The sequence below is a fragment of the Equus caballus genome, chromosome 22 (genome assembly GCF_041296265.1).
Source record: "Equus caballus isolate H_3958 breed thoroughbred chromosome 22, TB-T2T, whole genome shotgun sequence".
Classification (NCBI taxonomy): domain Eukaryota; kingdom Metazoa; phylum Chordata; class Mammalia; order Perissodactyla; family Equidae; genus Equus; species Equus caballus.
The window spans coordinates 15,502,128-15,527,275 of NC_091705.1; positions in this window are offsets into that span (position 1 = coordinate 15,502,128).

A 25,148-nucleotide genomic window follows, 5' to 3' on the forward strand; every position below is an offset into this window, starting at 1 on the left:
CTGTCCCCAGCTGGCTTCACCAGCCTTGAGACCATGGTGCCTTTCATCAAGAACCTAACCTGATTAGGACCTGAGTACCTCCTGACCATACAGTGAGTGTACCAGCAGAGCCACCTACTGCCATCATCTTCTTGCCACCTGATTGACACAGGAAAAGACCTGGCTCCCCGTCTTCCTATACAATAAAAGCCGTCTCTGTCCACATACATATTATTAGGCTCCTGCAAGTCGGGGCCTCCCTTTAATTTACCCCTTTCTCTGTCCCCTTTGCCCCCACAATGTCTATAGCCACTTGGGGTGAATTCATCTCACCTGATCCTTCTGCTCTGCTCTGAGCTCTTGTGCTGGCCTTGCTATAAGCTGGAGGAATTTAAAGTTTCTTAAGGCTGCAACTAAGGTGTCTTCACTGGTACGTATTATTGGTTTTCATCCTGAGAGTAAAATTAAGACAAACACTTATGGACACGTGGGTGAAAGATAAACTCTCTTCTCAAAAAAGATAGGCATGCAAACACCCAACTACAATAAAAGCAGAACACTTTAAAGGTCAAAGCAGAATGCTTTAGAAACTGGAGTACATGGGGGATGGGAGTGAGAATTTAGGTAGACTTTGTACAACCCTTTAAACGAACTAATTTCTTCGAAAGCATTTTGGTAGGGGTGTAATGCACTAAAATTGACCATTCCGTACAGGAAAGACTTGAGTTGTACACCTTAAGAGGTAGAAGGATGAATGTAGTTTTGCCAGAAGTAAAATGGAAGAGATGGATACGAAATATGAAGGGACTAAAGATGGGGCCTTAGATCAGATTCCTTACAAGCAGAACCTGAGATGGTTTCAGGAGAAACTTTCCGGAGAGCACCAGGAAAGAAGCTAGATAGGAACAGCTTCAGCTAAAGTCTGGACTCAGCTGATCCGGTGGGGAGCTCTGGAGCAAATGCCACCACAGAGTTGTTCTCCCTTAAAGTGAGTGGGCTGGGCTTTTCTACCATTTTATCAGCCACTGACTGGGGCCTCTTCCCAGGAAAAGGGACAGCTTCCCAGGCCATTCCAGGTAAAGTGGCTCCCATAGGCCAAGGGCAATTCTCCAGAGAAAGGTGCGTCAGCCAACACTTGCATCAGCTGGGTGTCTAGGCGGGGCACCAAATTCATTAATAGTAGAAGAATTTTGATAAGACTTAGTAGCACATTGGATGCTGACATTTTAAAAATGAGCTACTTATGTTTCCATTTTCTATTTTCATCTATCTATGCAACAAATGCATGTGTTTTAAAACTATAAAGCAATATACAAAAAAGAGAGTGAGAAAGACTTCCTTGCTTCATACTGGACTGAAGCTGCCTTTCCTCTCCCTTTCCACTCCAGTAGAGATATTATATAAGAATTTCCAGGACTCAATGATCAGGAAAGCAGTCAAGCATTTCACCAAGGCTGTATATATCAGGACTCAATCCAAACTTGCTTGAAAGAACAGGGACCTTATCAGCTCAAGTCACTAGAAAGGATGAGTTTGGAGCTGACCTGTAGGGTAACTGATGTGGAACTCAAAACAAAATGGTCAAGACTCTCTTAATACTTTGGCACAGATTCTCTACATGTGTTGGGCTCTTTTCTGACTCTGTGGACCGGGTGTAAGGGAACAGGCTGGACAGATAACTTCAGGCTTACCCTAGCTAATGACCTTAAAATTAAGACAGGACTTCTTATACTCCATTTCGGTATGTAAATCTCAGGGAAGAACTCTGATTGGCTGCCTTGGGTCACATGTCTACACTTGGACCAATTGCTGTGCGTGGGGTATGTGGCGCAGATTCCTATGGGTTGACAAATATCTTTTTCCTTGACTTCCTGACGTATAGCCAGACCTCCTTTCGCAGCCCCCCTTGCAGTTTGATGTGGCCACATGACTGTGTTCTGGTTAATGGAATGTGGAAGGAGGTGATGTGTGTCACTCCTAAATTTTGCCTATGAACACCTCCCACACTCAATCGTTCACACACTCTCTCTTCCCCTTTTGCTGGACAGACGCAACGGACCAGGCTGTAGACTCTGAAGCCAAGGGGATGAAGGAAGCACAGGATGAAAGGAGCCTAGATCCCGGAATGACTGTGTGAAAGGCTGCCTGCTGTCTGAAAACATCCACGCTGGCTCTTGCATTTTGTTTGTGTTAAGGCCCTGAAATCTGGGGGTTTGTATCTTATACTAGCCTGTGTTTCCTGCCCTAACTAATCCAGGGTACTATGAAGAGCCAGACTGGCTTTGTGTTCAGACTTGTGAACAGGTGAGCAGACCATTGTGGCCTTCGGTGTCAAGCGTCAGAAGTGTCAGTCAGTTACTGGCTCTGATTGGATTCTAACTAACTGTGCTTGAGTCACATAATAATTGCTCATGTCAAAGGGATAGATTACCAGATTCAGCTGGGCCTGAGTCATACACTTGCCTTTGTAACCAAAGGCATGGAATTCCATGATTGACAACATCCCCGGGACCACACAGAATGGGGAAGAAACTGATCCCTAAGGAAACGGGAGCACTCTGCAATGACATCACCTAAAGTGAAATCATTAATGCCAACTGCATCCACCGTGATCGCAGAATAGGGTTACCTTCAAAGAGCCTGTAATTCTTAATTAAAAAATTTTGGTCAGGAAAAACCATGTTGACCTTCTCAACATCCGAAAATCATCACCTTAACATAATGGTTGATTGCCCTTTTTTCTCTTTTTGTGTTATTCTACCACCAACATGTACTTCCTGCTCCAATCAAATAAGTTTCCCGCTGCGGTAACGTGGAAGGCCCGTTCCTGTAGCCGTCGAGCAACGGTTCTCCGCTGGAGTGTGCATCAGACTCACCTGGGCTTGTGAAAACATAGATTCCTGGGCACCACACCCCGAGTTTTTGACTTGATAGATCTGGACTGAGAATTTGCATTTCTAACAGCTTTCCAGGTGATGCTGATGTTGCTGGTGTGGGGACCAGATTCTGAGAACCACTGCTCTAGGGAAAGCGGATGGAAAAGTTAGCATGTTTGTGTGTTGGCAACTGCAAGTGGATTTTAGCAAGATATTACAAGGTCACAATAGGCTTAGACAAGACATGGCTGGTTCCAAAGCAAATATCAAAGGAAATTGAAAGAATCCCTGTGACAGCATTGGACTTTCACATAGTAATAGATAAAACTAGAAAGGCTTTTACTGAGAAGGTTCCAAGAAGACTTCATAATTGAACAAAGTGCTTCAGCCAGACATGAATATCAGATAAATGGCCTTACTTTCTTCCCACCTGACCTTACTGTTTCACATGTCCTCAAAGTAACTGCCGTTAGCTAAAGAGAAAGATGTAGGGGCTAGGATACAAACTAACAAAAAACAGATCTGAGATCTATGTTTAGGATCAGGACTATGTAATGATGTGGGTGCACTAAATTTTTGAAGCAATTGCATTGCCAAAGAAACTGTGAGCCAGGACTGAGAAAGTTTGGACTGTTTGAACTTTAAAACAACCTTTAGTCTATCTCCTTCACTAGAATGTGAGATACGTGAAAAGAGAGACCTTTTCTGCCTGTGTTTTCAAACCACTGTACCCAGTGCCTAGTAGAGGGCCTCACACAGAGTATAAGCTTAGTAAATATGTGTGTTGGGAAAAACAAAGCAAAACCTTCAGAGACCTGAAAGTTGCACCAGCTAGAATCTGGCTATGAAAGCTGTGTACCCACAAGGAAGGTACATTCTCTGTGTACCTCGGATGTGGCCATGGAGGTTTATGGACAAGAAAGAGTCTCCTCAAGGGAAGATCTGGGGACATGGGGAACAGGGACAGGGGCTTGCTCTCAGAGAGTAGAATCGGGGTCTATCAAGGAACTCCCCCACCCTCAGGGTATTTGTGGAGGGAGGGTGTTCACCGTGCCTCCTTAGTGGGTCCCATATTTGCTGTGGGTGTGTCTCCCAGTATTCCCTTTTATGAATAGGAAGTTTATTTGGTCTCTACTGGCTCATTGTGTAGTGTGTATTGCGAGAGTTTGCAGATAATTTGTCTTTTTAGATAATAGGTGATTGGACTATGAGGAGCCACATCTGGATGGAGTGGTCTATGCCATCACCTGCTATCCTGGAATTAAGTTGGATGTACCAATTGGATGGAGCTCTGAGTTATCTCTCTTGGAAAGGGAATATGTTCTTATGTGGGAAGAAAAACAAAGCAAATATTTATGAACCAAAAGAACATCTATGTCTTCACCGATCCATTTCCTTTTTTTTCCGGGCTCACAGATGGCCTACATTTCCCAGATTCCTTTGAAGTTAGGTGTCGCCATGTGACTGAAATGCAGCTGTCTTAGTTTGCACTGCTATAACAAAGTAGGTAACTAGATAAGAAAGTCTAACAAAGTAGCCATAGATTGTGTGGCTTATAAACAACAGACATTTATTTCTCACAGTTCCGTAGGCTGGAAGTCCAAGATCAGGGTGCCAGTGTAGTGATGTTCTGGTGAGGACCCATTTCCAGGTTGCAGACTGCTGACTTCTTGTTGTGTCCTCACATGGCAGAAAGAGAGCAACCTAGCTCTTTGGCCTCTTCTTGTAAGGGCACTAATTCCATTCATGAGGGCTCCACTTTCATGACCTAATTATCTCCCAAAGGCCCCACGTCAAAATACCATCATGTTGAAGATTAGATTTCAATATACGAATTTGGGGGGACCCCAAACATTTAGTGCATAGCAATAGACAATGGAATGTTCACAAAAATTTTCAGAGCTGGTCCATAAGGATTTCCCGTGTGTGATTCTCCACGCTTTTTCATGGTGTACCATCTGAAAGTTACTATTCCGGGCAATCTTCAAAGCCACCTCTTGGAGATGGCAGCACCTCCATCAGCATGAGCCCCTCAGTGACTTTGAAGCAGCCACCACCTACTGACCATGGGTATCTGCACTGGATTTAACGTGAGAGAGAAAAAGTTTTTACAGTGTTAAGCTACGGAAATGTAGGGTTTATTTGTTACAGCAGCTAGCATTGCTGTAATTTATACCCTTATTATCCTCCTTCAAACTTTTAAACTTTTGGCAATGTAAAACCTACCCATCCCTGTCTGGAATGAACCTTTAACATCTAGACTAACAAAATCTACCAATTACCTCAAGGTCAAGTTCAAATTCCACCTCTTGCCTGAATCTTTTCCTAGCAACTAAGAAAACATAGACTTCTTTCTTTTTATTGTCTTGTGTTAGTTTCCTGTGGCTGCTGTAACAAATTACCACAAACTTGGTAGCCTGAAATTTATTTTCTCACAGTTCTGGAGGCCAGAATTGTTAAATCAGTAACATTGGGCCAAAATTGAGGTGTCAGCAGGGCGGCCCTCTCTCCGGAAGCTCCAGGGGAGAATCCATTCTTCACATCTCCCACCTTCTGGTGGCTGCTGGCATTCCTTTGTTTGTGGCCACATCACTCCAATCTTCAAAGCCAGCAAATTCAAATCTCTCTCTGCTCTATCTTCACACTGTCTTCTCCTCTGTGTGGGAGTGCTCTCTCTCTACCTCCCTCTTATAAGGATACTTATGATTGCATTTAGGGCCTACCTGATAATCCAGGATAATCTCCCAATCCCAAAAGGCATAGCTTTATCACAACTGCAAGGACTCTTTTTTTTTTTGTTTTGCCAATTGCACATATTTCTCGTAGAATACAAGTTGGAAGCTAACTTCATCTAATTCAGAATTATATAATGTATTACTTTGTATCGCTCTAATTGCTTCATGTATTTCCTCTCGTTATACAATGCTGATATCATTCAATGATTTATTCATTTATTCATCCAACAATTATTTGTCAAACATGTTGCCTATGACGAGCACCATGCTACCATAATATAGGATTGTAAAGGTAAACAGTAGTCAATCACACCACTTTAAAGGAGTTCATAAAATTGTAGGAGATACACATAACTATATAGACTATGATAATATGGTGTGGTGCCAATAGAGGGTGAGTGGAAGATACAATATGTAATAGGACATGTGGGAGGGATGCCTAATGCACACAATACCAAGCTGAGACCTGAAAGAACTACATTGGTAAAGGGAGAAGTGAATGGGCGAAGAATGAGGACAGGGTGAATAGAATGTGCAAAGTCACTGAGGTTCCCAAGAGCATAGTCTGTACCAGGAACTGAAAGTGGCTCCTTATTCAAATGGAGCACAGAGTGAAGCAACCAGAAAGCATGAGCCCCCAAAAATCTGATAAATGAGAAGTTCACAGGATTACCAAGTGAATAAGAGAAATGAAAACAGGATTTTGATCAAATACGTAATTTAGAGGTGAACAATTTAAATATCAAAAGTTAAGAGGAGCCCTTGGGAAAATGGTGAAGTCCTCAATTTTTGAAAGAACTGGCATTTTTAGGATCATGCTACAAATAAATATGACTTAAAAATATTGTAACACAGAATTATAATCATATTTATGCAAAAGTCGGTGTTTGATTTATTCACTGTCTGGTCTAACTAGTGCAAAACTACCATTTTAACCTAAGTTTTAAGAATGTATGAAATAAATTTATTTTCATGATTTCCTCCTTTCATTTCTTAGGCTTATTTCAATATCAAATCCTTTCTTCAGTACTTCCTATGAAAACGTGGTCACTCTTTTAGGTGGAATTAAGTTTTTCAGTACCAAATATGTTCAAATAGCAAGATCCTCCTGTCATGACAAAGCAATGGGCTTGGACTGAATTATCTATCGAGAGAGGGAATGTCAGCCCTATCCAATAGAACTTTCTGTGATGACGCAAATGGTCTACGTTTGGTCTGTCCAACAGGGAAGCCACTCGCGCCATCAGACTATTGATGTGTGCTTGCCCATTTACTGAGGAGTAGAGAGTAAATCACTGCTAACCTTGGTTGAAACTATCCAACAAATAGGGAGTCATACAAGTTCATGCACAAGTGTGCTTGAATGTCACTGTGTCTTGCCAGAGAGGCAGCGGAACAGGCTTAGCTGCAGAGAGAGTGGAGGCTGATTGAGGAAGAGCTTGGGGCCAGGCTGGAACCCAGGATAGGGACCAAGATCACCATTCTGTAGGTCAACCAGCAGACCAACAATTCTCTTTACAACTCCTTGAGAGTGTGGAGATGTTTAGTATCCTGCCCATGTATATTAACATTTTCTCTACAGAGGTTAAGCTAAAATGTCAGAATATATGTAAATTATAGAGTGCTATATAAACTTTAGGGAGGTTTTAATCATCATTATTATCTTGGAGTATGATGTGAAAAGATTCCTCCACTTGAATTCCTTTAGACTCGTTATTTTTATCATTCAGTTAAAAATATTTTCTAATAGCCACTATAATTCTTTGACCTATGGGTATTTATAGGCGTGTTATTTAATTTCCAAATGTTGAACATTTTTCTAGATATCCTGTGTTATTAATCTAATTCCATCATGGCCAGAGAACATGCGCTGTAGGATTTCAATCACCTGAAATTTATAGAGTTTTTTTTGTGCCTCAGCATTTGGTCTATCTCAGTGAACCCACTGCTTGCACTTGCAAAGAATGTGCATTTTGCAGTTATTGGGTGAGATGGTCTATAACTATCAATTAGGTCAATGTGGTTGCTACAGACTCTTTCCTTTCAGAAAAAATTAAATGCCCAATCATTTGGGAAATGGGAATTAAATATGGTAAATTCGTATACAAGACAATTTTATTCCTAGGTACAGAAGAACTTTTTTTTTTTTTTTGCTTAGGAAGAGTTGCCCTGAGCTAACATCTGTTGCCAATCTTCCTCTTTTTTTCTGCTTGAGGAAGATTAGCCCTGAGCTAACATCTATGTCAATCTTCCTCTACTTTGTATGTGGGTTGTTGCCATAGCATGGCTGATGAGTGGTGTAGGTCTGCGTTCAAGATCTAAACCTGCAAACCACGGCCACTGAAGCAAAGCACGACAAACCTAACCACTACGCCGTGGGGCCGGCCCCACTCATGAACAATTTTACTTTGCAGACCTTCTCAAACTTGGAAAGTTCTCTTACCAGCTCAACACTGCTCACTGGACTTTTCCCTTCAGATAAATTTGCTAAGTACATGATAACGATTGACACTTATTGAAGGCTAACTGTATACACATCACAAAGAAGTATTTATCATCAGAACTTCTGAAGCATGAAAGCACTTCAAGCCTCAGCTTTCCAAGCACTTCCCTGAGGGGTTTTCAAAGCCAGAGTGACCCATGAAGCTGGAAATCGTTACATTTTGCTCTTCTTCATCGTTGAATGCACCATCAATTGAATCAGCCAATTCCTCTAAAGGAATAAGAAGCTTGATGGTCTAAGCAATTCATCTTCTATGGCTACTGTTCAGCTATGAGCTGTATCTTCCACGTAAGCCAGAGGGATGGTCTGATGTTCAAGGTTTAACATAGACAAAAATACCAGGAAACATTTATTTAAAATCAAATGAATTTTAACGTGATCGGTGCATTTTATTAGTCAGAGTTTTTAGCTGCAAGCAACAGATATGAACTCTGGCCGATCTGAGCTGTAAAACCATATAGGAATAGTAGGTGGCTCACATAAATGGGAGGAAGGATAGATAGTTGAGACTTGGAAATGGACAGCAAACAAGGTGAGTCCAAGTCTGAGGACTGTTCCCTCATCTTGCAGTTGCAGTGGCCTGAGGGAAGGTAAGTGATTGCTACGGTTCTTTTCGTCTCTGCAGCTCTCCGTGGACGATCCAGGGTAGGAGCATCTGATGAACCAAGCCAGGTGGCAAATCCACCACTCTGCCACCAGACAAAGGAGGGAAACATATCCATCTCGCTTTTTTTGTCTTTTAAAAAAGAGTTAGATTCTACATTTCACCAAGCTTCATACAGTAGGAAATATCTCCCAAATAGGAAAAGGGTTCAGACAATAGCAGGAAAAAGGAGACAAATGCCCCCTAAATAACCCTTTCTGTCTGTCTTTATAATTGAGCATGTTCGCATCATAAGGCAAAGGGAAGGCCTTTTGTTTTGTTTGTTTCGTATTTTGACTTGTCACAAGAAGTAAATGGCACTTCAATATCATGTTTGCCTGCACCTTGGCCTGGGGGATCAGAAGAATTGGGTTTAATACTGGATTTGTTATGAACTAGCTCTATGATCTCAGTCAAATCACTCTCTACTTGAGCCTCAGTTTCCTCACCTGTAACTGGGGGAATTGGAATAGATGAACCCTAAATTATCCAGCAAGAGATACAATCTCTATCAGGGTTTTCCAATAGAACTTTCTATGATGACGGAAATGTTCTACATCTGGTCTGTCCGACCTGGAAGCCACTAGCCCTATAAGACTATAAAGTACTTGAAATGTGGACAGTGCGAGTAAAAAGCTGAATCTTCAATTCTATTTAATTTTAATTAATTTAAATTTAAATAGCCACATATGACTAGAGAATACTGCATTAGACTGTTCAGCTCTAAATTATAACCCCAGTGAAGGCAGGGGCCATGTTTGTCTTGCTGATTTATTTACTCTCAGGGCCCAGCACAGTGACTGGCTCAATGTTAGGCAGGTTGTAAGATTCTTTTAAATATTTCTTGGGCCATGAATGTGCCAGGCACTGTGCTAGATGCTGGGCATCAACGTGTGAACCCAACAGACATGCATCAGTGTTCTCATGGTGCTCACATTCTGCTGGGGAAAATACTCAATGAAAATACGAATAACATTTTTAGTATGTTGGCTGGTGATGAGAATTAAGGGAGAAAAATAAATCAAGAGGAGGATAGGAAGTGTGAGGGCTGGGGCAGGGGGTTTGTAATTTAAATAGAAAGATTAGGCAATAAGAAGGTGACATTTGAGTAAAGACTTGCTGAGGCATGGAAGTTAGCCATGCAAATATCTGGAAGGAAATATTCTAGGCAAAGGCCCCAACATGAGGTCATGCCTGGAATGTTCCAGAAACTGCAAGAGGCCAGTGTCACTTTGTGTTGGGAGGGAACAAGTGGAGAGATGATGAGTAAGGAGGTTAAAAGAGTAATGTGGTCTATGTAGCGGGGTGGGAGGTGGTTCCTGTCAGCCCTAGTAGATTTTTAAAAGTCTGATGGGAATTATTGGAGAATTTGTGAACAGAGAACTATGACACGATCTGATTTATGTTTTCAAAGGATCACTCTGGCTGCCCAGTTAAGAGTGATATGGGCCAAGGGAAGATGTAGAAGGACTACGTAAGGAGATATTCCAATCATCCAGGCAAGAGCTGGTGGCAACTTGGACCACAATAGTGGTGAAGGCGGTGTGAATGATCAGATTCTGGTTTTAGAGGGAACGCCAACAGCATTAGCTAATGGATTGGCCATGGGCTGTGAGAAAAAGAGATGAGGCAAAGATGCTGAAATTATTTTGGCATGGGCAACTAGAATAATGGAGTGGCTGTTGACCAAGCTGTGCAGGACTGTGGATGGGGCAGGGTGGAGAGCAGGTAAGGAGTTCCATTTGGGATCTGTTAAGTCCAACTCTAGAATGAAGAGTGAGCGTGCTCTTTGAATCTTCCAACTCCAGCAATATAGGAGTTTGTCATTACAGCAAAAGATGCTTACTGTCCACCTGATGGGACCCAGAGGATGATGGTCTGGAGTCTGCCCTACTGCTCTATCAAGATGTGAAGATTCTCCCCAGTCACATCGCCTCCTCCCTGAGTCTTCAGCTGTCTGAGTCTGCCCATTTCCCAAAGTGCACAGCATCCAGCTGTGCTGGCCACTGTTTATTTTGCCCGAAGGAAGCTGTCTAGACAACGTCTTTCAGTCCTTGCTAATAGAGTATTGCTTGTTTGTTTATTAAATTTAATTTGAAGGTGGTGAATAGATTGCATATATCGTGCTTGTTCCCCAAGGTACTTACATTCCAAGACTAGAAACCATTACACAATTTTAGCACAAAAGAGACTTTCAAAATGTGTACATTCTGGGGACGAAAGATTCTCTATGATTAGGGCATTTAAAAAATTTGCCTTTATTTTATATGTTTGTTTAAAACCAGAAAGATACGGTATAGAAAATAAATGCAATTCACTTTGAAATGCTTGAAATGCTTTTAACTTGGGTTAAAAAAAATAAGTGAAAGAGATTCTTTCTTTTTTTTTTCCCCCTTCAGCCCTGGGAAGGATTTTCTAGGTTTTGGAATCTTTCATTTATGAAAGTCTGAAGTCTGGCATCTGCTCTTTCCTGGGGTGGTGCCAAGAAAACGCGATGTTTGTCATCTGATAGGACAGAAGGCATCTTTGATTTCCTAGGAGAGCACAAACTTGGAGAATGTGAAGCCTGTAGAAAGGTACCTGGAAAGGAAACCCCCATAGAATGGCCACATGCTGCCAAGCTTTCCCTTGGGGAGCATTTGCAGAACAGGGACTGCATTGTTAGGCCAACAAACTACCCAGGACTTCTCTCTATTCCCCCACTGTTGAGTTCCTGGCTGGTGTCCCAGATTTGCTTCTGGGTCCTAAATGTACCCATGTTTCTTCTGTTGTGAACAGAGACTCAGGCTAGACCTGTGCTTCTCCCACCTCCCCTCTCTGGGTCTCTAGTTGCCTCTAACCTCAGGTCCCTCCTAAATGCCTTGTCTAGAGAGAGGTTTATTATCCACCCATGGGAGAGGAGTCCCCACTGAAGCAATCCGCATCCACTGGCGTATCCATTCTCACTCCCAGTAGCCACCGTTAGTACTCTTCTCACATCCCTTTTACCATCCTGTACACTTGTCCCTGCAGTGAGAGCTGCAGCTAATGGCCCACAGCTGCACCTTTCTCTGGAAAATTGCCTTCTGTTGATGGGAATCACCTTACCTGGAGATGCCTGGCAGGTTAACTCTCCCACCCTCAAGTGGCCAACGACTAATTAGAGGGCACAAAAGCCTGGTCCCTTTGCCCCAAGGTCAGGCAACTCCGCCTGGCAATTTATACTCGAGAGCCCCTGCTGATCAGATTAAGGCTTCTAGAGACCACATCCTTGCTTGGCTCCTTCCCCTTATCCATCCTACTTTCCCACCTCTTACAAGTGTCTTCTGAGAGCATTCCCTTAGTAAACTATGTGCACGCACAGCTCTGGCTCAAGCTCTTGTGCAAGATACACTGCAAGATAATGCACCAAGCAATCACAAGGATTTCACAAAAGACAATTTTAATCTGCAAAATTTTTAACCTTTTTGAGTGTTCACTGAAGCTCTTCATGATGCCTTATTTTTTTAACCAAGTCAAAAGCTCGTCTGGGTGGAGTTCTCTATCGAAAGCCTTACTTCTCAAAGTGTGGTCCATGGACCAGCGGCATCAGCATCACATCACCTGGGAGCTTGTTAGGAATGCAAACTCTTGGACCCCTGGCCCAAGTCAGCTAAATCAAAATTTGCATTTTAACAGGAATCCCCAGGAGATTCTTATACGTATGTAAGTTTCAGAACACTTGCGCAAAGATGTCCTATTGGTGAGTTTTGCATGGTTGAAATAACTGTGCAAAAATTTGAAGCTGACAGTCAAAATGCACAAAAACTATAGCTAAAGACGGAACAATAGCTCACTTATTTAGAGGTCATTAATTCTCTAATTCAAACTGCCAAGAAAAGAGCCTAAAATTAGAGGTATACAAAAAATCTCTGGGAAACCAAAATTGATGTCATGAAGTTCATAAACCAAAATTCACTTGTCTTACAGGAAATCTCCTCAGACTCTCTTAGTTGATGTTTCTTTTTAGCTGTGTGTTCCTGCCTAATAAGATTAGTTATCTGGTTTTAAAGTCTTCTGGAAATTTGAAAGAGCAATTAAAAGGGGTAAAGTCATTTCCTGGAGCAGTGGTTCTCAAACTGCAAGCCTGGGACCAGCGGTATCAGCATGCCCCGGGGGCCTGGTAGAAATGCAAAGCTCCTGTCCAGCCCTGACCTACTGGATTAGAAACTGTGGGGGTGGGGTCCAGCCTTCTGTAGTTGGACAAGCCCTCCAGGTGATCTGGTGCATGCTCAGGTTTTGTTTCCACTGTCTTGGAGGAAGCAAAGAGTGAAGCTGATGGCAAGGGGAAAGACAGGAGAAAATAAACAAACAAATAAATATAGCTACTGAACAGACAGAGAGAGGTCTTAGGATCATTTAGCCTTGATTAAAGGAGTGAGGGGGGCTAGACTTCAGTCACAGAGGCCAGTAGTAGTAAAGACACAGAATCATGAGACAATTGCATGCTAGGGCATAGATTTTAAGTTGCGGTAGAGAAGATGCTACAATGGAAGTGAGGGGATGATTACAGGTGTACGAGGAGCTTGGCTTTCTTACCTCCAAGTAACATGGAGCCACTGAATCTCTAAGTGGTAGAGTAACCTGGTTAAAAAAGAAGAAAAAAGTTTGGTAGTTGAAAAGGAGAGCATTCTGTCATCTAAGGATTTAATTTATCCATTGATGCAGAATAAACAAGGCAGTATCATATTTGGTTAAATAGTGAATAACGCCCTGTGGATAACCCTGAAGTCATGGACACGAATTGCTACTGTAACAGGCTCTGGATGGACCACGTACAGCGTACCTGGGACTTTATCATGAGACCGTAATCTCAATCGCAGAAAATGAAAGCAGTCACGTTAACCTTTCAGTGTTACATGGAGATAACTCTTTCTCTTCCAAAAGCTCTTCAATTTAGTCTTAACACTATTTCTACGACGTAAAATTGGGTTTCCCGCTTTCCCTTTACACTTTTGTACTTTAACCTACAATTTTATGATTGTAATAAATACTAAATAATAAAATGAAACTGCAATTTCAGTATTCGTATGAGCCACAGTGGAAGTCAGCCTGTGGAAGACACTTACAGGTCATGATTTTCTTTCACTTTCTCCAACTGTTTTTCATTTCTTTGTGATGATTTATGTCAGCTGACACAAAATTACACACCAGGTTGATCCGCATAACAGGGAGCTGGGTGGAAATACTAAAACAGAATGTCTAAAATTGTCCTTCAGAATGGAGAAATATAGTGGATCCACTAAAATATGTAATTCTATGAGTATTATTCAGTAGCTGCACTGCTTGGTGCTTTGTGTTAAATTATCAAGCAGTAAAAAATACTAAATGCTGCCTTAGTGGCTTTCAGAAGTTAAGGCATCCCCTTTAAACCCCAGTGTCAAAGGGAATAACGTTATTTTATGACGGTCAGGTTAATTCAAGGTAGACTGCTGTCAGGTTAAATGAACCCCTTCCCCACCATGGTGGGGAGAGCCTGTACTTTTGTATCTATTGGGATTTCTGTCCAGTGTCCTGGCACCACTGACCTAATAGAGAGATTCCGGCTCCGATGACTCGCACAGTCTCCTATGTGTTTTGGTTCTCACCGATACAGGTGTTTCTGCAACAGAAAGGAAAGACATGGTTGCAATGGATGACCTTTGCCAAAAGCTCAAAAAGCATTCTTTGAAAATTCAGAAAATGTTCTCCGTAGTTTTACTATCAATGTGGTCTTTTGTTGACTGCAAAATAGAACGCCTACTTAGATAACAGACACAAATAAAAATCACATTACTGGAATTTTTTGCTTAGTGGTCGTACATAATCATTCAGCAATAAGCAGAATTGTGCCTTTTAAATGAGGTTACATAGAGACATGATGGATGTTCCTTTCATAACGTAAAAAAGAATATTTATGTGAGTTATGTTGTGGCACAGCCTTTGTAGAGAAATATATATATTTAATTTAATTTTATATATGTATAATTTATATGTATATAAATTATATGTATTATATGTATATAAAATTATATATACATATAAATTTATATATGTATAATTTATACATATATATATAAAACCTGGATTTGGCCTTATGGGTTGACATGGTGTTAAAATTCCCAAAGATCTTAAACAATTAATTCATTCATGGGCATAAACACACATACACACACACACACACACTCAGATATATTTCACATTTTAAAGCGTCATATTCTAAAAATGAGGAAAAAAGGAATAGCCATTTCATAATCTTTACTATTCTTACATCCCTCCAAAAGGAGAAGGTAATCGTTGCTAACTTTATTGAATCCAGTTTAAAGTAACGGGCACACATATTCAAGTTGTTTTAAAGTTTTTATCTGTTTTTTATACTGGAGTAGAAGTGCCTGATTTTTTGCTGCTCTCTTTCTCTGTGCTCTTTTGCTCTGCTAAAACCTGCAACCCCTCAGTTTCTCGTCCATGATGCCCCCCATCGCAGCACTCACAACTCTGTGTTTTAATCTGCAGTGTACTGTCTGTCCTCCCCGGAAGACTGAGCCCCTTTAAGAGTTGGAAGAAATTTTCGTTTGCTATGATGTCCTCAGGGACCAGCCCAGTTTTTAAATAAGGATTTATTTGTCCAATGAGTGAATTCCTATATTATTAGGAGGTTCCATTTGGATTTTTACTACTCTGGTCATTACGTTCAGACACCAAAAAAAATCTACTGAATAATCTACTGAATGCAGCAGTTCATAATATTTGACCCATCTGTTTCACAGATTTACAATTAAGCTTTGCCAATACACCTGTAGCAGTTAAGAGAACAAATTCTGGAACCAAAACGCTGAGGTTCAAACCACGGTTCTATGAGAACTTGGAAAATTTACTTAAACCCTTCATGTCTCATTTCCTCATGAAGAGAGGGTTGTTCTGAGAATTTAATTAATTTATTTGTGTGTAGCAATTAGAACCGCCCAGCACATAGTAAGTACTGCATAAGTGTATGTTGTTACTTTTACTATTATTATTTAATTGTAAAACAACTCAGTGACTCAAAGGACAATTGAATGTATTTTGACAAACCAGTTCTCTAAATATATACTTTCATTTTGTTTAACTTTTTTTATTCTGTATCAAACGGGATGTAAAAATACAAACTTTGAAATCAAATTTATGATCATATTTACAATTCCTATCTTCGAAAGGCATTTTTTCCTTAATTTTCTGCAACCATACAGTCTAAGCCCTCCTTTACAATCTCCTTTATACTGAAAAGAATCTCACGCTTTGACACAATTTGAGATTCAAACTTGACATAGGTTCCACTGTCATTTTCCTGACATTTTTCTGAAGCACTCTGAGCTCTGGAGAAAGAGGATGTTCCACGTGTCAGATCCTCAGCTGAATACGTCTCCTGTGAGTCCGGTGTTGTGAGAACGAGTCCTGTTATTATTATGCTGGATCAAGTATGAATAGAGTGTTTTGCACACAGTTGCGTCTACTCAGTGCAGGCCATCCATGTATAGCACATTTTCGTGCATTTTCTTTGGCTTGATATTCATCCGGGGATGTTTGAGGTGGTTCAAACGTCAAAAATATCCATCTGTAAAATTTCCCTATATATTCCTATCCTTAACAACTTAGAGACCTCAGTAGCTTTGTCTTCAGATTTTTATTCACTATTTACGTATTACTCAATGACAAGCACTCAAAAAACTGTCTCCTGATGAGGGAGACTATACAACCTCTCTCCTGTATTCTGTCAGAGATGAAATATGGTTCCTATCCTGAGAAACGTGTCATGCATATTGCCCATAAAATCATTGTAGAAACATCCACCTTTCTAAAGCTTTCATCCCAGTATCAACATTTATCTACTCACTGTTGAGAAGACATTGTCCCCATTTGATACACTAAGAAATAAGAAAGAGGCAGCAAAACAGGGACAGAAAGTTCTTTTTTCCAAAGCCACAGAAAGAATTAGAGGGAGCAATGGGGGAGGGGGCAGTTCCCAGGGCTTCCCTTTGTTCAGCAACCTCCTTTGTCAGTTTTCAATAGCAGCACTGACATTGTCAGTACCAGTGGAACAAACCTTCAGCCCAAAAACTAAGAAGCAAACCTTTAACATTGAGAAAAATCACTTAAAAATTGATTCCACTTAGAGATATGAAGCTATGACCTTACCAAATGTCTGTGTCTAACCCCAGGGTCAAAGCATTGAATGGACAGTTGGGGACTGTGCCATTAATATCTCTGTGCTCCTCCCTTCTACCAGGAACTTATAGGAAAACTTATGAACAACACTTAACATAGGGCCATGTGAAATCTTAGCAACCCTTGAGTAGACAAGCCTTTATAATCTATTCTTACAGGACAGAATTCTAAAAATTAATGTTCTATGCCTCTACTTTCACTAATCTAAATGAAAGAATTTCACCATGGGCATACATTTTGTTCCAGGAAACTGAACATTTTATGTAATTCTCAAAGAGTTTATGAAGCGCAGGAAGAAAATTCACTGACAGAAGAATTGACACAATGAGAATGCCAGCTTGGACAACAACAACGTTATCTAATAAAAAACATAATGAAAACACGCTATAGAATGTTAATTGTTACCTTAGGATAATTTAGGCATCTGCAGGCCATTTTATCAAGCGCGTATTTTATTTATGGACTGTTGTCTCCATGTCAAGCTCTCTGAATTAATTCAACGCTTCCTTCAACGCCCACGTGAGAATGTTTCTCATAGTTCAGAAGTCCATGGCCATTTGGCCCAGCAGATTCCCAGTATAACAATGACTAACATTTATCTGGCACAGCTTTCCAAGCAGTGGGCTAAGTTTATGTGAGTTATTCAATTTTATGCTTATTACAAAAGTACTTTCAGAATTCCATCTTTATGAGAAAATTGAGTATTATAGAGGAGAAGCGGCTTGTCTAATGTCTTGCACTTAGGAACTAGCAGAGTAAGTTTTGAAACCAAGTGGTCTGTCTACAAAACCCATGCCCTTAACCGCTGGGCTACACTGCCTCACATACATTGCTTTAAATCATATATGCTTAGTATGAAGTCAACTCTAGTTTATTTTCAACAACTGGGGATTATTCCCAAAGATAGCTAGCCCTAATATCACTTGCCTCATTTGTTTGGTACTTAATATGTGCTATATTATTGAGATGGTAGTACATGGTTTAAAATTTATACTTTAAAATTGCCATTTATTGGGGCTGGCGTAGTGGTTGGGTTTGCGTGTTCTGCTTTGGCAGTCCAGGATTCCTTGGGTCCGGATACTGGGTGCAGATCTAGCACTGCCTGTCAGGCCATGCTGTGGCAATGTCCCACTTAAAATGGAGGAGGATTGGCACAGATGTTAGCTCAGGGACAATCTTCCTCAGAACACACACACACCACGAAATTGCCGTTTATTGACTACCTACTACATCAGTCACTATTTTGATTACCTATAAATTGGTCTACATCAAACTAATTCAACTTTAGAGTCAACCATTTCTTATCATCATGTCTCCTGGTTCTGGGGGTTGACTGTGCTCAGCAGGGCGCTTCTTGATTGCAGCCTCTTACGCTGTTGCAACCTCATGTGACTGCTCAGTCAGGCTCAGGACATGGCTGGAATCATCTTGAAAACATCTTCACTCACATGCCTGGTGCTTAGGCTAGGAAGAATTAAACATCTGTGGGCCAGAGTAGGTGGGTCTCTCTCTATGTCTCTCTGTCTCAATGTGGTCTCTCCCGCATGGCAGCTTGAAGTGGACAGACTTCTTAGATGCTGTTCAGTCTTCAAATGTGTGTGACCTGAGAGAGCATTCTAAGTCAAGCAGGGTCGCTTCCACCACCTTCTGTTCATTAGAAGGGAGTCACTGAGGCCAGCCAGTCTTCAAGGGAGGGAAATTACTCTCCATTTCATGACAGGAAGAGTGACAAAGAATTTGCAGACACGTTTTAAAACCAGCACAGGCATAATCATAAATGCCTTGCACAATTACCTTACTTAATTATCGCATTTTCAATGCAATAGACATTACCTTCATAGTACAGTGGAGGAATCAGACACTCAGGTAGAGAGGACAGAACTCAGATTCAAACTCACATCTGCCTGAATCCACAACAAATCCCATTCCCTCATCCACTGCACTGTATCTTAGACCAAAAAGAGATGAAGTTCCCAGCAGAATCAAAACAGAAAATTTTGGGATAAAAAGCAGGACTCTTCCAGGGGAGTGGCGTAAATTTTTCATTCATTCAACAAATATGTATTAAATGCCTACTATGTGCTAGGCCCTAGGGATACAGGGATATATAAATAGGATCCAAGCAGAATAAGGATTTAAACTTCTGCATGCATGCATCAGTATCGGAGTATTTTCCACAGTTCCTGCTCACGGATGTTAGTGTCTAGGGGAACTGGCAATTAACAGACAACCAAGACATAACAATATTTTATGAGTTGTGATAAGTACTCAGAAGGGAGTAAAGGGTATGGTGAAATTTGTGATGGATGTTCCTCATTGCAGGTGGCTTTCACACAGAAAATAATATAGCTCAGGCCACACCAAAAATAGTGCTGCATTGCACTGACAACAGGGATGGGTCCAAGAAACGGAAATGTGATTTAAGAAGGACCCATTAGAATGCTTCCCGGAATTCATACATGCACAGAGGAGAAAGAAGTTTTCTTCCTGCTAGGGTTGCCAAGCTGGGAGAGTATGTATATGGAACAGTAGGTGGCCATATTGAGGAAGCATATTTGGCCAAAGAGAAAGTAATACTGACACACAGAGAGGAAGGAAACCCTTGTGGGGTGAGGGAGGGGAGAGCAGAAGACAGGAGAGGGAAAGAGAGAAGAGGAGAAGGGGAAAAGAGAGGAGAGAACTGATAACACCCCCTGGGCTTAGTTTGGGTTAGGAGATACAGTTGCATTCTCCAGAGTGCTCTGTACTTACTCTCACAGGCTTGTGCTGCCATTTTGTGCTACCTTTTCTGCAAAACCCACTCAAGCGTGAAGTTGGAACATGGTCTCTCTTATCCACCATTTATTTTTATCTCCTGGTATAGCATCAGAGGTATACTTGGTGCTCAATGAGTATTTATCTGGTGAATAAATGAATGAAAGGATGGGTGCATGAGTGAGTAAGTGACTTGGGAAAGAAAAAAAGAACCACATAGAGGAAATTTACTTTCCTCTACCTAAAGACAAGGAAAGAATGCTTCGCTAAGTTGAGGAGTCAGAGAATATTTTAGCATTTTCATATTTTAAAAATCATTAATTAATATGGAGTTTCCTCAAAAAATTAAAAATAGAACTACTGTATCATCCAGTAATCCCACTTCTGGGTATATATCCAAAGGAAATTAAAACAGGATATTGAAGAGATATATGTACTCCCATGTTCATTGCAGCATTATTCACAATAGCCAAGACATGGAAACAATCTGAGTGTTCATCAATGGATGAATGGAAAAAGAAGAAGCGGTATATACAAACAATGGAATATTATTTAGCCATGAGAAAGAAGGAGATCTTGCCATTTGTGACAACATGGATGGAACTTGAGGGCATAATGCTACGTGAAATAAGTCAGATAGGGAAGGACAAATACTGCATAGTATCACTTATATGTGAAATCTTTTTAAAAAGTCAAACTCATAGAAACAGAGAGTAGAAAAGCGATTGCCAGGGTCTCAGGGGTGGGGGGAACAGGGAGAGGTTGGTAAAAGAGTACAAACTTTCAGCTATAAAATGCATAAGGTCTGAGGATATAATGGAAAACATGGTGACTACAGTTGATCACACTGCATTGTATAATAGAAATTTGCTAGAGAGTAGAAAATGTTTTCACCTCCTCCCAAAAAAGATATTTATGTGAGGTGATGGGTATGTTAATTAATTAGATGAGGAGAATCCTTTCACAATGCATACCTATATCAAATCACCATGATGTACACTTTAAATATCTTACAATTTTATTTGTCAATTATACTTCAATAAAGCCGAAAAGAAATATTAATTAAAAAACCACATAGTATTGATTCAAATACTAAATTATCAACAATCATCAATAGCATGAAACATACAATCATAGAAGAAGATGTAATTTCTCTTCCACATGGGCACAAATACAACTTAGGTTATAAAACCAAACATTCCAAACCCTTAGAATACACACAAGTTTCAAGATCAACTTAGTTTAAGGAAACTCAGTACTGACAGGTAGAGCACAAAGTCATGAGAAAATTAAAAAGTAGTTAAAACATTCATAATTCCCAGCTTTCTGCCATTATAGGCTTCAAGCCAGTAAAAATAATGGAACTTCCTTCAGAATCAAATAACAACTGGAGTTAGCACAATCACAGAAGAATCAGGAAGCTGGGGCCTCAGGACCAAAACATAACCAGATTGGATGTGTCTTCATGAAACCTCAGAGGTATAATTTAAAAATTACTGGGTTAATTTGCTTTTCTATAGCAAATGGTCCCTGAAAATGATGGTGTAATTTATCACCCAGGCATGAAGATGAAAAGTTCCTGGTGAGTAGCCAGGCCTTGTCTGGTCTCATAAATTCTGGCGTTGTGAGATTTCCTCCATTCCTGGCAAGTTTATAGGCACAGTAGATTTCCATGTTATCACCTTTCATTTCCAGTTCTGGCATCCAAGCCTTTTTATTAAAAAGAAATCAAAACAAACATAAAAGCCAATAAACAATCAGCAATAAAAACTCATAAAGAATCCAGACATAGCGGAAGTCAGTATCTGTTGTTGCTGGTCATTACATTCTAAAGTCTGTCTTCTTTTCCACCCAACTCAGAAGACCACCACCCTCATGATCCTTCCCATTCCAACCCCTCCTAAAATAACTTTCACTCATCCACACTAAAGGACAAATGACCGTGAGAAACTAAAAGTATTTCTTTTCCAAAGTGTGTTGGTGACTTAAGAGAATGAAGCTTTAGGGGCTGACATGGTAGTGTAGTGGTTAAGTTTGTGTGCTCTGCTTTGATGGCCCAGGGTTCACAGGTTCAGATCCAAGGCACAGACCTACACTCTGCTCATCAGGCCATGCTGTGGCAGCATCCCACATGAAAAATAGAAGATTGGCCCAGATGTTAGCTCTGGGCCAATCTTCCTCACCCAAAAAAAAAAAAAAAAAAAGGAGAGAGCACAAAGCTTCAAGATACAGCAATGAGTTCTCATGGTGAAATCTCCAGTATTTACCAGTGAGAAGATAGAGGATGTATTTTGGGGCTCAATGGGTTTTTCCAAATTCCTCTCTGGAATTGTGGAAGAGCGGGTTTTACAAATCAGCTTATATTAAGGAGCGTACTAGATATTCATAAAATACGGAATAATCTCTCTTTATTGATTAATTCATCCTTTCATACAATCATTTTTTTATTTATTCAACAAACACTGGGGATGCATTCTTGATTCCATCCCTTCCTAGTTGAACAAATTTGGTAATTATACTTGACCACTTTATGCCTCGGTTTCCTCTTCTGTAAAGTGGAGAAAATAGTAGTGCTTACCTCACAGGGCTATAGGGAGGGTGAACTAAGTTAATATACATGAAGCTCTGACTTGTGCCTGACACCTGGATTCATGTTAATTATTGAGTAACTACTGTGTGCCAGTGACTCTGCTAAGGACTGCATATATAAAGTGGAAAATAATGTTACTGTCCTCAAATGTCTTTGAGTCTAGTCATGAAACAGTCACACTGACAATGATAAGAAGTGTTTTTATATGATAAAGCTTAAGACTGAAAGCAAGAAAACCATGTAGGTGCCACTTGCAAGAGTCAAAAAGGAAAACACCGCAGGTCTGAACTAAAGCAATGGATAAGAGAGTGAAGTCTCAGTGGGGTAGAGGAGAGGATAGAGGTGTGAACGTTTTAGGAAACTGACCAGTAAGACTGGGAAACCAACTGGATGTAGGAGGGGGAAGAAATGAAGGCTTATAGGGTGGCCTTAGTTTACGGCCTTGGGCAACTGAGTAGATGGTGATTGCTCCCCATAGGTATGAATAAAGTAGGAAGGGAGGAGACACGTTCAGTTGTGGACACTTTGTGTCTCAGGTAAAGATGTTACTAGGGAATTGGATATACGGGTCTCAAAGGTTTAGAATGATGATTGAGACTTGGCAATCAGCTGATATAGGCAGGAGAGGAAACCACTGAAGCAGATGAGATGGCCTAAGGATATATCCTTCCTTTACTAGGCATGCTACCTGTGTCATTTAATTAATACTTATAAAAACTCTACAAGATAAAGGTATTAGTTAGAACGTAGTTTCAGCCATGTGTGACTGAGACCAAAAACAGCACTGGTTTAAAGGAGGTACACATTTATTTTCTCTTATGTAAAGATCTGAGCTGGCGGTGGAGGCTCTGCTCTAGGTATAATGCTCCCTGGTATGAGAAACCAAGAGTCCTTCTCTTTTGCTGTTCTACCCTTCCTAGATTCGCTGCCATGCCTACATCTGGCCAGCACAGAGAGGAGAAGGAGGACAGAAAAACAGCCATTCCCTTAAAGCGATGACCCAAAGTTGAATATGCTATTTCCACTTACATCCTATTGATAAGAATTTAGTCTGTGTCAATCTATAGCTCCAAGGAAGGCTAATCTTTATTTCGAGTGGCCCTGGGGGCACTATCTGTAAAAGCAACATTGGAAACAACACACGTGTCCATCCATTGAGGCCAGGTTCTTCTACACAGGGAGTACTATGCAGCTGTAGAAAGGAATGAGGAATAGCTCTATAAACTGCTAAGTAAGAAACTCTGGGATGAGTGGGAAAAAGCACAGTGGAGAAGAGTATGCTACCATTTATCTAAGAAGAGGAAGGTATAAAATACACATGTACATTTGCTTTTATGAAAAAATTGGAAGATGAACCATACAGTTTAAAAATTAGTGCCCTATAGAGGGAGGAAAGGAACAGGATAGAAGAGACTAGGATAGAATCTGACTTTTCTGAATATATTGTATGACGATTTGGAATCTTGTAAATATTTAGCATAATTATAAAGGAAAACTAAAATTCAAAGAGGCAATTCTGAAAAATTAAAAGCAAAATGAAACAAAACAATCTGATTATAAATTCAATCATTTTGACACACACCACCCTATTTTGAGTGACTTTAAAACACAGGCATTTGACAGTACATCCCTAGTGGGCAGTACCCTGTAGACAAAAAAGACTATAAAGAAAAATATTTTAACGAATCACTTATTGGTGGTGGTATTGATATTGTTATTCCCAGTCTGTTTGTGGACAGCGTGATAAAGCAAGGGATAGTTTTGCTGAATGTCATTGAGAACCAGAATTTTTAGATAGAAAGGAAGGTCATGGAGATGTAAAGATCAATAAAGTTAAGATTTAAAAATCTGTGGTCCTGAATTTGAATTAGAAGTTTTATTATGAATTAATGACACGCTTTCTTTAAAAAAAATAGATGTACACACATGCACACAAATATTTTCTAGATCCCTCCACTGAAAAAGTCTGGATACAATGACAAACTCAGTGACATAAGCACCCCTAGTGCCAGAGTGTTATCTCTAAATGCCATTGCTCCACTAAAGGCACAGGGAAAATGGCCGGTTCTGGGTCAAGGACAGGAAATGTCTGTGATGTGTTTGCAACAAGGAAGCTATCAAAGCCACTAAGGCCATGTCAAAAAGTCTCAGGAACCAATGCCAAGAGTCACTGACCAAAAATGGGAAACTCAGACCATTAATAAGATTAGTAACTCAACGGATTGAAACAGACCAATTAGTTCAAAATCTAAACAAATAACAACAGAATAAAATATCTCTTTGGTCATCATTGGAGGATGCTAGGGAACAAATTATTATTTTGAAAACAAGCTACTGTAACTATATTTCAGGGTCACCAACAGTTGATTAAAGGAAGTTTCTTTGTTTAGATGTATTCTTGCTAACATATTCTACTTAACAAATGAAGAACAAATAATAGGATCAGAATACTCCCATTTTACAATCCCTAAAAATTTTGTACCTACTGATCTAGGCAATGATCATCAATCAATACCTTCTAACATCATTAAAAACCCAAAGTACTATGTGCTTACTAATTGACGTCCACACCACCACTGTGAAGTATTCTTTGTGTTGTGTGTGTACGTATGTGTGTGTATGTGTGTGTGAGAGGAGGATTGTCCCTGAGTTAACATCTGTGCCAATCCTCCACTACTTTTTGTATGTGGGACGCTGCCACAGTGTGGCTTGATGAGCAGTATGTAGGGCCACGCCCTGGGCCTGAACCCGCGAACCCCAGGCAGCCGAGGCGGAGCACGTGAGCTTAACCACTACACCCCCAGGCTGGCCCCCTCTTTTCTTTTTTTTGCTTGAGGAGATGCACCCTGAGCTAACATCTGTGTCAATC